The sequence below is a fragment of the Orcinus orca genome, chromosome 8, assembly GCF_937001465.1.
Source record: "Orcinus orca chromosome 8, mOrcOrc1.1, whole genome shotgun sequence".
Taxonomy (NCBI): Eukaryota; Metazoa; Chordata; class Mammalia; order Artiodactyla; family Delphinidae; genus Orcinus; species Orcinus orca.
In genome coordinates, this window is record NC_064566.1 from 54,660,746 (window position 1) to 54,674,102 (window position 13,357).

General features: G+C 40.2%; 1 protein-coding gene across 7 annotated transcripts in view; it reads right to left on the reverse strand.

Moving 5' to 3' along the window:
* The window catches only part of PAK1 (p21 (RAC1) activated kinase 1), a 197,457-nt gene that overhangs the window by 75,403 nt on the left and 108,697 nt on the right, over positions 1 to 13,357 (reverse strand). The window lies entirely within an intron of this gene.

The following is a 13,357-nucleotide window of genomic DNA, read 5'->3' on the forward strand; positions in this document are numbered from 1 at the left end:
AAATGCAAATCAAAACCACAATGAGATACCACTTCATATCCACTGAGATGGCTATAATCAAAAGACAGACAATAGGGACTTCTCTGGTGGTCCAGTGGCTAAGACTCCACGCTCCCAATGCAAGGGGCCCAGGTTCAATCCCTGGTCAGGGAACTAGATCCCACATGCCACAACTAAAGATTCCACATGTCGCAACTAAAAGATCCTGCATGCTGCAACTAAAAAGATTCCGCACATGGCAATGAAGATCCCCATGCTGCAACTAAGACCCGATGCAGTCAAATAAATATTTTTTAAAAATGACAGACAATAACAAATGTGGGGTAAGATATGGAGAAATCAGAAGCCTCCTAACGTTGGTGGGACTTTAAAAAGGTGCAGCCACTGTGGAACACAGCCTAGCAGTTCCTCAAAAGGTTAAACATAGAGTCACCATATGACTCAGAAATTCTACTCCTAGGTATATACCAAATAGAAATGAAAACATAGATCCACACCAAAACTTGTACATGAATGTTAGTATGAGCATTATTTAGAATAGCCAAAAAGAAGAAACAAGCCAAATGCCCATCAACTGATGAATGTAAAACATGTAGTATATCAATACAATAGAATATTACTCAGACATAAAAAGGAATCATGCTGATACATGCTACTACACGGATGAACCTCGCAAGCTTTTAAGTGAAAGAAGCTGGACACAAAAGACTACATGTTATACAAGTCCATTTATACAAAATGTCTAGAAAAGGTAAATTTATACAGACAGAAAGAGGACCAGTGGTTTCCTAGGGTTAGGCACGGGAGTTTGAATGAAGTGTAAACGAGTACAAGGGAACTTTTGTGGTGGTGGCAATATTCTAAAACTAGACTAGTGATAGTTGCACAAGTCTATAAATTTAATAAAATCATTGAACTGTACAATCAGTATGGGTGAATTTTATGGTATGTAAATAATACCTCAATAATGCTGCCTTTTAAAAGTTAAATTTTTAAATTATATGTAAAACCAGTAGGTTCTCATTATACATTTCACATAATACAGATACATAAGGAGTTAAAAGTGAAAACTCCTCAGGAATGCCTGACAAAGAGGGCAGATTGAACACAGGCGTCTATTTCTTAAAACCTCACTAGAACTATAGTAAACGAATGGCCTTTTAAAGGCATTAAACCCAAAGGTTGGAGAGAACAGGATAGGAGGCAAGATTAGCAAAGGAGGCAATGACTGATGGATGAGCAGTACTGTCAAGGAGAATGATTCCAAAGCTGACGGTAGGCAAACCTGAAAACCAATCTACATATCTATGCTGCAAAATCAAGGCAAGGTAAAACAGAGTAAATATTTTTAAAAACAGAGAATCAGTCCAGGAAGTCTAAAAAAACAGGAGTTCCAGTAAGAGAAAACAAAAAAATGTGGGGAAGACATCATCAACGAAATAATTCAGGAAAATTTCCTAAAAGTGAAGCCTTGAGTCCAGGTTGAAAGAGTCCACAAAGCTCCTCACAAATTAAGTAGGTGAATATAGGGATGTAATTATGAAATTTCAAAGCAGTGGTGACAATAAAGATGCTACAAACTTCCCAAGTGAAAAATAAAAAATAGGTCAGATGCAAAGATGCAGGAATAAATAGCTTTGAATTTGAATAGCCAATGCTGAAAGCTAGATGACAAAAGGGCAATGTTTTCCAAATACTGGTAGAAAATTATTTTCAACCCAGAATTCCATATTCAGCCAAATATCAATCAAATGGTAGAATAGAATAGAGGTGCTCCATTTTGAGACCTGAAAGATATTAAATATTTACTTTCTCAAAGCTACTGGAAGATGGAGCGCCAAACTGGGAAGCCAACTAAAAATGAAGAAGCATTGCACAGAGAAACTCCAATACAGAAATTTCAAAGACAATAATCTTAAAAAACAATAATCTTAATCTTCTAATCCTCTAATTCTTCCTGAATCTCCTTGAATAATCTTCTATGTCCCTTATTCTCATATTTTCCATGTGTTTTTATATTTTATATCAATAATCCACTCTTACATGCATTTTTTAATCCTTGGGAATTTGTTTCTTCAACTATATTTTTAATTTCTAAGAATTCTTTTTTTATCCTCTGATTGATCTACCTGCAGTGTTTTTGTGGATGCAACATCTATAGAACCTCTCAATACATTAGATTTTTTAAAACTTTCTTTCCTGAATTATCAATTTCCTCTGGGGTCAGTTTTATTTCTTTTTCTTGGTCCTTCTCTTTAATGCTTTGTTTCTCTCAAATGTCTAGAGATCCTTGGTTCTCCCCTCATATTTATCAGTGAAAAACCATATTAATTAGTGTATTCGACTAGCATGAGTTTCCTCTGTAGTTGTGTACGTCTATTTCTCTGCTGTACCTTCCTCTGAATGGGAGGTCTGATGCAGTCTGTACGTGAGTTATACAGATGTGGTAACTGGCAAGCATCACTTCAGGGTGAGCTGCCATGGAAGAGTATGTATGGTATGTATACCTCTCTTCCCAGTTATCAAAAGCATCAGGAATTTATCCTTGGGATGCAGAAATTTAATGTATTTTCTTCCACTGCAGAGCTACTTCTCCTTTTTCCTTTACTTTATGCCTGTTGTAGAGATCTGTAGTTAACTCCAGTTCTGCTCTGCTTCTCTCTCTTCTCTCCCTGTACCCACACTAGGCATTTTCCTCAAGTAGGCAGTTTACCTTCTTCAGACAAGTATCTGGTTTAAGCTTAGGATCAACCTTCTGGTACCTTTTGCTCACTGTAACATGGACACTGCCCCTGCTGTTTCACTTACAGAATTTAATTTACTCTTGAAGATGACCCAAGACTCCTTCCTGTTTTTTTTTTTTTTTTTGCAGTACGCGGGCCTCTCACTGTTGTGGCCTCTCCCGTTGCGGAGCACAGGCTCCGGACGCGCAGGCCCAGCCGCTCTGTGGCACGCGGGATCCTCCCGAACCGGGGCACGAACCCGCGTCCCCTGCACCGGCAGGCGGACTCTCAACCACTACGCCACCAGGGAAGCCCTCCTTCCTGCTTTTTATATATATTCTCTCAGACCATTTTCTCTTGAGCTACTCTTATCTTCCTAGGAAATTTGTCTTCCACATACATACAGCAGCTGTGCTTTCGGCTGCTCCAATCAATCTGATCTTATCTGCTTTCTACCTTCCATGAATTCCCGACAATGGTTTATTAACGTCCTGTTTTTGTTTTGGAGCACTGTTTTGAATTCATTTTTTATGTATCTTTTCTGAAATTAAGAAATTTAGTATAGCAGGAGACGTAAACATATGAATTCACCCCACTACACTGACCCAATTTCCAGAGGAATCTTTCTAAGATGGTAGTTTAGACTAAAATGCACATCTAACTATCTCACTTAAAATACTTCCAATTTAAAATATTTCCTTAGGAGACCTTCAAGATGGCGGAGGAGTAAGAAGTGGAGATCACCTTCCTCCCCACAAATACATTAGAAATACATCTGCATGTGGAACAACTCCTACAGAACACCTACTGAATGCTAGCAGAAGACCTCAGACTTCCCAAAAGGCAGGAAATGCCCCAAGTACCTGGGTAGGGCAAAAGAAAAAGGAAAAAAGAGAGACAAAAGAATAGGGATGGGACCTGCACCTCTGGGAGGGAGCTGTGAAGGAGGAAAAGTTTCCACACATTAGGAAGCCCCTTCACTGGCAGAGACGGGGGTGGGGGTGGGAAGCTTCAGAGCCACGGACGAGGGCGCAGCAACAGGGGTGCAGAGGCCAAAGCGGAGAGATTCCCGCAAAGAGGATCGATGCTGACCAGTCCGCTCACCTGCTGGGATGGGTGGGGGCTGGGAGCTGAGGCTCGGACTTCGGAGGTCAGATCCCAGGGAGAGGACTGGGGTGGGCTGTGTGAACACAGCCTGAAGGGGGCTAGTGCACCACAGCTAGCCAGGAGGGACTCCAGGAAAAAGTCTGGAGCTGCCAAAGAGGCAAGAGACCATTGCTTCGGGGTGCTCGAGGAGAGGGGATTCAGAGCACCAGCCTAAACCAGCTCCAGAGACAGGTGCAAGCCACGGCTATCAAACGGACACTAGAGATGGGCATGAAACACTAAGGCTGCTGCTGCAGCCACCAACAAGCCTGTGTGCAAGCATAGGTCACTACCCACACCTCCCCTCCAGGGAGCCTCTGCAGCCCATCACTGCCAGGGTCCCGTGATCCAGGGACAATTTCCCCAGGAGAAAACACGGCATGCCTCAGGCTGTGGCAACATCATGCTGGCCTGTGATGCCGCAGGCTCGCCCCACATTCCGTACCACTTGCTCCCCCTGGCCTGAGTGAGCCAGAGCCCCCTAATCAGCTGTTCCTTTAACCCCGTCCTGTCGGAGCGAAGAACAAAATTCCTCAGGTGACCTACATGCAGAGGCGGGGCCGAATCCAAAGCTGAACCCCAGGAACTGTGAGAACAAAGAAGAGAAAAGGAAATTTCTCTCAGCAGCCTCAGGAGCAGCGGATTAAATCTCCACAATCAGTTTGATGTACCCTGCATCTGTGGAATACTTCAATAGACAAAAAATCATCCCAAAATTGAGGCAGTGAACTTTGAGAGCAACGATATATACATTTTTTTCATTTTTCTCTTTTTGCCGTGTGCCTGACAAGGTCTTGATGCTCACACCGGTGTCAGGCCTGTGGCTCTGAGGTGGGAGAGCTGAGTTCAGGACATTGGTCTACCAGAGACCTCCTAGCTCCATATAATATCAAACAGCAAAAGCTCTGCCAGAGATCTCCATCTCAATGCTGAGACCCAGCTCCACTCAATGACCAGCAAGCTACAGTGCTGGACACCCTATGCCAAGCAACTAGCAAGACAGGAACACAACCCCACCCATTAGCAGAGAGGCTGCCTAAAATCATCATAAGGTCACAGACACACCAAAACACAGCACTGGATGGGGTCCTGCCCATCAGAAAGAGAAGATCCAGCCTCAGCCACCAGAACACAGGCACCAGTTCCCTCCACCAGGAAGCCTACACAACCCACTGACCAACCTTACCCACTGGGGGTAGACACCAAAAACAACGGGAACTACGAACCTGCAGCCTGTGAAAAGGAGATCCCAAACACAGTAAGTTAAGCAAAATGAGAAGACAGAGAAACACACAGCAGATGAAGGAGCAAGGTAAAAACCCACCAGAACAAACAAATGAAGAGGAAATAGGCAGTCTACCTGAAAAAATATTCAGAGTAATGATAGTAAAGATGATCCAAAATCTTGGAAATAGAATGGAGAAAATACAAGAAAGGACCAGAAGAACTAAAGAGCAAACAAACAATGATGAACAACAAAATAAATGAAATTAAAAATTTTCTAGAAGGAATCAATAGCACAATAACTGAGGCAGAAGAACGGATAAGTGACCTGCAAGATAAAATAGTGAAAATAACAACCACAGAGCAGAATACAGAAAAAAGAATGAAAAGAATTGAAGATAGTCTCAGAGACCTCTAGGACAACATTTATCGCACCAACATTCAAATTATAGAGGTCCCAGATGAATAAGAAAAAGAGAAAGGGTCTGAGAAAATCTTTGAAGAGATTATAGTTGAAAACTTCCCTAATATGGGAAAGGAAATAGTCAAGCCCAGGAAGCACAGAGAGTCCCATACAAGATAAATGCAAGGAGAAACAGGCCAAGACACATATTAATCGAACTACCAAAAATTAAATACAAAGAGAAAATAGTAAAAGCAGCAAGGGAAAAACAACGAATAACATACAAGGGAATGTCCATAAGGTTAACAGCTGATCTTTCAGCACAAACTCTGCAAGCCAGAAGGGAGTAGCAGGACATAGTTAAAGTGATGAAAGGGAAAAACCTACAACCAAGATTATTCTACCCAGCAAGGATCTCATTCAGATTCGATGGAGAAATTAAAACCTTTACAGAAAACCAAAAGCTAAGAGAATTCAGTACCACCAAACCAGCTTTACAACAAATGCTAAATGAACTTCTCTAGGCAGGAAACACAAGAGAAGGAAAAGACCTACACTAACAAACCCAAAACAATTAAGAAAATGGTAAAAGAACATACATCAATAATTACCTTAGGGGTAAACAGATTAAATGCTCCAACCAAAAGACAAAGATCGGCTGAATGGATACAAAAACAAGACCCATATATATGCCTACAAGAGACCCACTTCAGACCTAGGGACACATACAGACTGCAAGTGAGGGGACAGAAAAAGATATTCCATGCAAATGGAAATCAAGAGAAAGCTGGAGTAGCAATTCTCATATCAGACAAAATAGACTTTGAAATAAAGACTATTACAAAAGACAAGGAAGGACACTACATAATGGTGAAGGGATCAATACAAGAAGAAGATATAATAATTGTAAATATTTATGTAACCAACATAGGAGCACCTCAATATATAAGGCAAATGCTAACAGCCATAAAAGGGGAAATTGACAGTAACACAATAATAGTAGGGGACCTTAACACCCCACTTTCACCAATGACAGATCATCCAAAACGAAAATAAACAAGGAAACACAAGCTTTAAATGACACATTAGGGCTTCCCTGGTGGCACAGTGGTTGAGAGTCCACCTGCCAATGCAGGGGTCATGGGTTCGTGCCCCAGTCAGGGAAGATCCCACATGCCGCGGAGCGGTGGGCCCGTGAGCCATGGCCGCTGGGCCTGCGCGTCCAGAGCCTGTGCTCAGCAATGGGAGAGGCCACAGCAGTGAGAGGCCCACGTACCACAAAAAAAAAAAAAAAAAAGACACATTACACAAGATGGACTTAATTGATATTTATAGGACATTCCATCCAAAAACCACAGAATACACTTTCTTCACAAGTGCTCATGGAACATATCCAGGATAGATCATATCTTGGGTCACATATCAAGCCTTGGTAAATTTAAGAAGACTGAAATCATATCAAGTATCTTTTCTGACCACAATGCTATGAGACTAGATATCAATTACAGGAAAAAATCTGTAAAAAATACAAACACATGGAGGCTAGACAATACACTACTAAATAACCAAGAGGTCACTGAAGAAACCATAGAGGAATTCAAAAAATAACTAGAAATAAATGACAATGAAAACACAATGACCCAAAACCTATGGGATGCAGCAAAAGCAGTTCTAAGAGGGAACTTGATAGCTATACAAGCCTACCTCAAGAAAGAAGAAACACCTCAAATAAACAACCTAACCTTACACCTAAAGCAGTTTGAGAAAGAAGAACAAAAAAACCCCAGTGTTAGTAGAAAGAAAAAAATATCATGAAGATCAGATCAGAAATAAATGAAATAGAATGAAGGAACAATAGCAAAGATCAATAAAACTAAAAGCTGGTTCTTTGAGAAGATAAACAAAATTGATAAACCATTAGCCAGACTCAGCAAGAAAAAAGAGAGAAGACTCAAATCAATAGACTTAGAAATGAAAAAGGAAAAGTAACAACTGACACTGCAGAAATACAAAGGATCATGAGAGATTACTACAAGCAACTATATGCCAAAAAAATGGACAATCTGGAAGAAATGGACAAATTGTTAGAAAAGCACAACTTTCCGAGACTGAACCAGGAAGAAAGAGAAAATATAAACAGACCAATCACAAGCACTGAAACTGAGATTCTGATTAAAAATCTTCCAACAAACGAAAGCCCCGGACCAGATGGTTTCACAGGCGAATTCTATCAAAAATTCAGAGAAGAGCTAACACCTATCCTTCTCAAACTCTTCCAAAATATAGCAGAGGGAGGAACACTCCCAAACTCCTACTAAGAGACCACCATCACCCTGATACCAAAACCAGACAAAGATGTCACAAAGAAAGAAAACTACAGGCCAATATCACTGATGAACATAGATTCAAAAATCCTCAACAAAATACTAGCAAACAGAATCTAACAGCACATTAAAAGGATCATACACCATGATCAAGTGGCGTTTATCCCAGGAATGCAAGGATTCTTCAATATACGCAAATCAATGTGATACACCACATTAACAAATTGAAGGATAAAAACCATATGATCATTTCAATAGATGCAGAAAAACCTTTTGACAAAATTCAACACTCATTTATGATAAAAATCATCCAAAAGTAGGCATAGAGGGAACTTACCTCAACATAATAAAGGCCATATATGACAAACCCACAGTCAAAATCGTTCTCAATCGTGAAAAACTAAAACCATTTCCACTAAGATCAAGAACAAGACAAGGTTGTCCACTCTCACCACTCTTATTCAATATAGTTTTGAAAATTTTAGCCACAGTAATCAGAGAAGAAAAAGAAATAAAAGGAATCCAAATCAGAAAAGAAGAAGTAAAGCTGTCACTCTTTGCAGATGACATGATACTATACACAGAGATCATAAAGATGCTACCAGAAAACTACTAGAGCTAATCTATGAATTTGGTAAAGTAGCAGGATACAAAATTGATGCACAGAAATCTCTTGCATTCCTATACACTAATGATGAAAAATCTGAAAGAGAAATTAAGGAAACACTCCCATTTACCACTTCAACAAAAGAATAAAATGCCTAGGAATAAACCTACCTAAGGTGACAAAAGACCTGTATGCAGAAAACTATAAGACACTGAAGAAAAAAATTAAAGATGATACAAACAGATGGAGAGATATACCATGTTTTTGGATTGGAAGATTCAACATCGTGAAAATGACTATACTACCCAAAGCAATCTACAGATTCAATGCAATACCTATCAAAGTACCAATGGCATTTTTCACAGAACTAGAACAAAAAAATTGCATAATATGTATGGAAACACAAAAGACCCCGAATAGCCAAAGCTATCTTGAGAACGAAAAACGGAGCTGGAGGAATCAGGCTCCCTGACTTCAGACTATACTACAAAGCTACAGTAAACAAGACAGTATGGTACTGGCATAAAATCAGAAATATAGATCAATGGAACAGGATAGAAAGCCCAGAGATAAACCCATGCACATATGGTCACCTTATTTTCAATAAAGAAGACAAGAATATACAATGGAGAAAGTAGCCTCTTCAGTAAGTGGTGCTGGGAAAATTGGACAACTACATGTAAAAGAATGAAATTAGAACATTCCTTAACACCATATACAAAAATAAACTCCAAATGGATTAAAGACCTAAATGTAAGGCCAGGCACTATAAAACTCTGAGAGGAAAACAGGCAGAACACTCTATGACATAAATCACAGCAAGATCCTTTTTGACTCACCTCCTAGACAAATGGAAATAAAAACAAAAATAAACAAATGGGACCTAATGAAAGTTAAAAGCTTTTGCACAGCAAAGGAAACCATAAACAAGACCAAAAGACAACCCTCAGAAAGGGAGAAAATATTTGCAAATGAAGCAACTAACAAAGGATTAATCTCCAAAATTTACAAGCAGCTCATGCAGCTCAATATCAAAAAAATAAACAACCCAATCCAAAAATGGGCAGAAGACCTAAATAGACATTTCTCCAAAGAAGATATACAGACTGCCAACAAACACATGAAAGAATGCTCAACATCACTAATCATTAGAGAAATGCAAATCAGAACTACAGTGAGGTATCACCTCACACCAATCAGAACGGCAATCATCAAAAAATCTACAAACAATAAATGCTGGAGAGGGTGTGGAGAAAAGGGAACTCTCTTGCACTGTTGGTGGGAATGTAAATTGATACAGCCACTATGGAGAACAGTATGGAGGTTCCTTAAAACACTAAAAATAGGTGCTTCCCTGGTGGCACAGTGGTTGAGAGTCCGCCTGCCGATGCAGTGGACACGGGTTCGTGCTCCGTTCTGGGAAGATCCCACATGCTGCGGAGCAGCTGGGCCCGTGAGCCATGGCCGCTGAGCCTGCGCGTCTGGAGCCTGCACGTCCAGAGCCTGTGCTCCGCAACGGGAGAGGCCGCAACGGTGAGAGGCCCGCGTACCGCAAAAAAAAAAAAAAACACACACTAAAAATAGAACTACCATACGACCCAGCAATCCCACTACTGGGCATATACCCTGAGAAAACCATAATTCAGAAAGAGTCATGTACCACAATGTTCACTGCAGCTCTATTTACAATAGCCAGGACATGGAAGCAACCTAAGTGTCCATCGACAGATGAATGGATAAAGAAGATGTGGTACATATATACAATGGAATATTACTAAGCCATAAAAAGAAACAAAATTGAGTTATCTGTAGTGAGGTGAACGGACCTAGAGCCTGTCATACAGAGTGAAGTCAGTCAGAAAGAGAAAAACAAATACCGTACGCTAACACATATATATATGGAGTCTAAAAGAAAAAAAAATGGTTCTGAAGAACCTAGGGGCAGGTCAGGAATAAAGTCGCAGACATAGAGAATGGATTTGAGGACACGGGGAGGGGGAAGGGTAAGCTGGGATGAAGTGAGAGAGTGGCATGGACTTATATATACTACCAAATGTAAAATCGATAGCTAGTGGGCAGCAGCCACATAGCACAGGGAGATCAGCTCAGTGCTTTGTGACCACCTAGGGGGTGGGATAGGGAGGGTGGGAGTGAGACACAAGAGCGAGGAGATATGGGGATATATGTATATGTATAGCTGATTCACTTATAAAGCAGAAACTAACACACCATAGTAAAGCAATTATACTCCAATAAAGATATTAAAAAAATAAAAATTAAATAAAATAAAATACTTTCTTAGCTCCAGCACACAGTCCAAGTTCTTTTGCCTGACATGATGGATCCTTAACAACTTGGCATTTGTTCATGCTACCTCACACAAGAAAGCATTGATTGCCCTTTTCTCTGGCTAGTATCATTGCCTATGTTACCTGAAACTGTATTATCAATCCTTGTTTACGTGTTCTGATTCCTCACTAAACTGTAAGATCAAGAGCAATGACCTTACCTGCTCTTGATCTTAGGCACTCAAAGAGCCTATCACATAATAGGTGATCATTTTATAAATGAGAATTCAGGCACTTAAGTGCTATGTAATCTGGGAGATATATCTCAGACCAATGAGCCACAAATAAAAGAATTTTTGAGCTAGAAGAAACCTTAAAGGTTATGTTTATTAAATGAACAAATCGTAGGGCCCAAGAACCTTGTGCAAACTGTTCTGTACTACCAAGCAGAATAAATCACTCCATCAAATACGACCCCCATGGTACATTATTCATGTACCCCTCTTGCAGCCCTTATGCTTCTATTCTGTTGTTAATTTTTTCTCAAGGACTAAGACAGTGTAAAATTTATCTGTGTATCACTAACACCTGGGCACAAAGAAAGTGCTAAGTAAATATCTATGGTATGAATGTATAAATGAACGCTGAGGAGAACTGAATTTTGTATTGGTTTCTACTACTAATTCATTCAAGGATAGGGAGCAAGTCACATAATCTCTCTGAGTCCCAATTTCTTAACTTGTGTCATGGAGGTTATAATCTCATCCAATTATTTCCCAAATCAATTGGAAAGATCTGTGTGAAACCAATATGGAAAACAATGCAATACTACCACAGTACAAACCATATCCCCCATGTGAAACTAGTAAGAAAATAAAGAGGACTGAGCCACAGGGAAAATTCTGAGTTGGGGAGAAAAATGTCCTTTACAGCCTGGTAAACCAGTACAGGTTTTTACCAAGCAGGTGTCATCCTCTCTGCCATATGGCATGAGCCCCAGGGCCCCTCCTCCTCACTAAGGAACAACAGAGCTAAGGCTTTACTGCAGTCTCCTTTATAAGACCTCTCTGACATCGTCTTTCTCAGTTCCCTGCCACAGTGAAAAGAATCCAGGAGAGGGACTCAGACGACCCTAGTTCTAATCTGGTTGTGCCACAATAGCAATTATGAGCCTTCAGGAAAGTCTGTTTTCCTACCTGTGAAGTGGGGATGCTAATCTCTTCACTAAGTAATTGTGAGGACTAATTATGCTAACATACATAAAGTTACTAGCACACTGCCTGGCACATATTAGCTACACGATAAATAATAGCTGTTACTCCTCCTATAAAGGCATAAAGACATTTGTGCCACAAGGCACAGCTCAGCTTTGGTTAAGGTCCCTTCTTCAATAACGTGCAGTTCAATAATGGGGAGAAACTCCCAAGGATCTTAACATTAGCAAATTCTTCCCCACCTTTTAATTGTATCTATTCCATTTGATGAAAGAATGAATCAGGGGAAAGCGATGCAGACTGGGAATCAGATACCTACTGCCATTAACCATTCTCAATTTCAGTTTTATCATCGATTATACAAGGATAATAACCCACCTCATTAAACTCCTATGAAGATTACAAGAGGTAGTGAATAAGAAAGGACTCAGTATGCGACAAGGCAATGGACATATGAACATTTTTTATCATCGATTACAGTATAAATGACTCAGAATAAACCAATCCTCATTGCTGGAAGCATGGTTCAAAGTATTTGGATGGTGACTCAGTATTGTGTTAGAATGTATGACTCCCCCACTTAAAATTCTTCAATAGCTTCTCATTACCTTTAAGATAAAGTTAAAATTCCTACATGATCTGACCTGCCTCCCCTCCCCTCCTCTCCCCACCAGCCACCTCTAGTCTCTTCACATTCCAATCATGACAAACCACTTGCAGTTCTCTGTACAAGCCTACCTCACGAACCTCCTTGTCTTGGCACATGCTAATTATTCTCTGTCGGGAATACGCTTGTCTCTTCATAATTCTTCCCCAAGATAACTAATTCAGCTCAGACTGCACCATCAAGAAGCTTTCTTTATACACCCAATCTTTTATTCAGTAAATTGTTACTTGCCAGATGCCAGGGATCCAGTAATTGACAAGTCAAACATAGCTCCTGGCCTCATGAAGTTTTAGCATGCTGCACTGTAACTGTTTGTGCCTTCATGTCACTTACAGGATTGGGAGATTCTTAGGAGTTGGGATAATGTCTGATTCATCCCTATATTGCCACTTCTCCACACAGGACCTGGCATAGAATAGGGGCTTTGCAAATGTTTAGTAAATCAAATGAAATAACCAACTTTGCACAAGAGACAACACTGGATATAAAGAATAGCAGTATTCTAGTATATAAGTCACAGCTTAATAGCCATTAAGACCCTTTCGGATACATCAGCATCTCATCTTATAATCTGCCTTGGAAAACAGAATTTGTAAGTAATGAAGGGCAGAGGGACCTCTGAGGTCACCAATGACTCCTATCACATTCCTTCAAGTGATAGGGCATTCACTACAACTTCAGAGGACAGAATGAATGACCTTAAATTAATAGGATCTGCTCCCTTCAACAATTAGCCCTAATCCTGGTTTTGTAGACCCAAC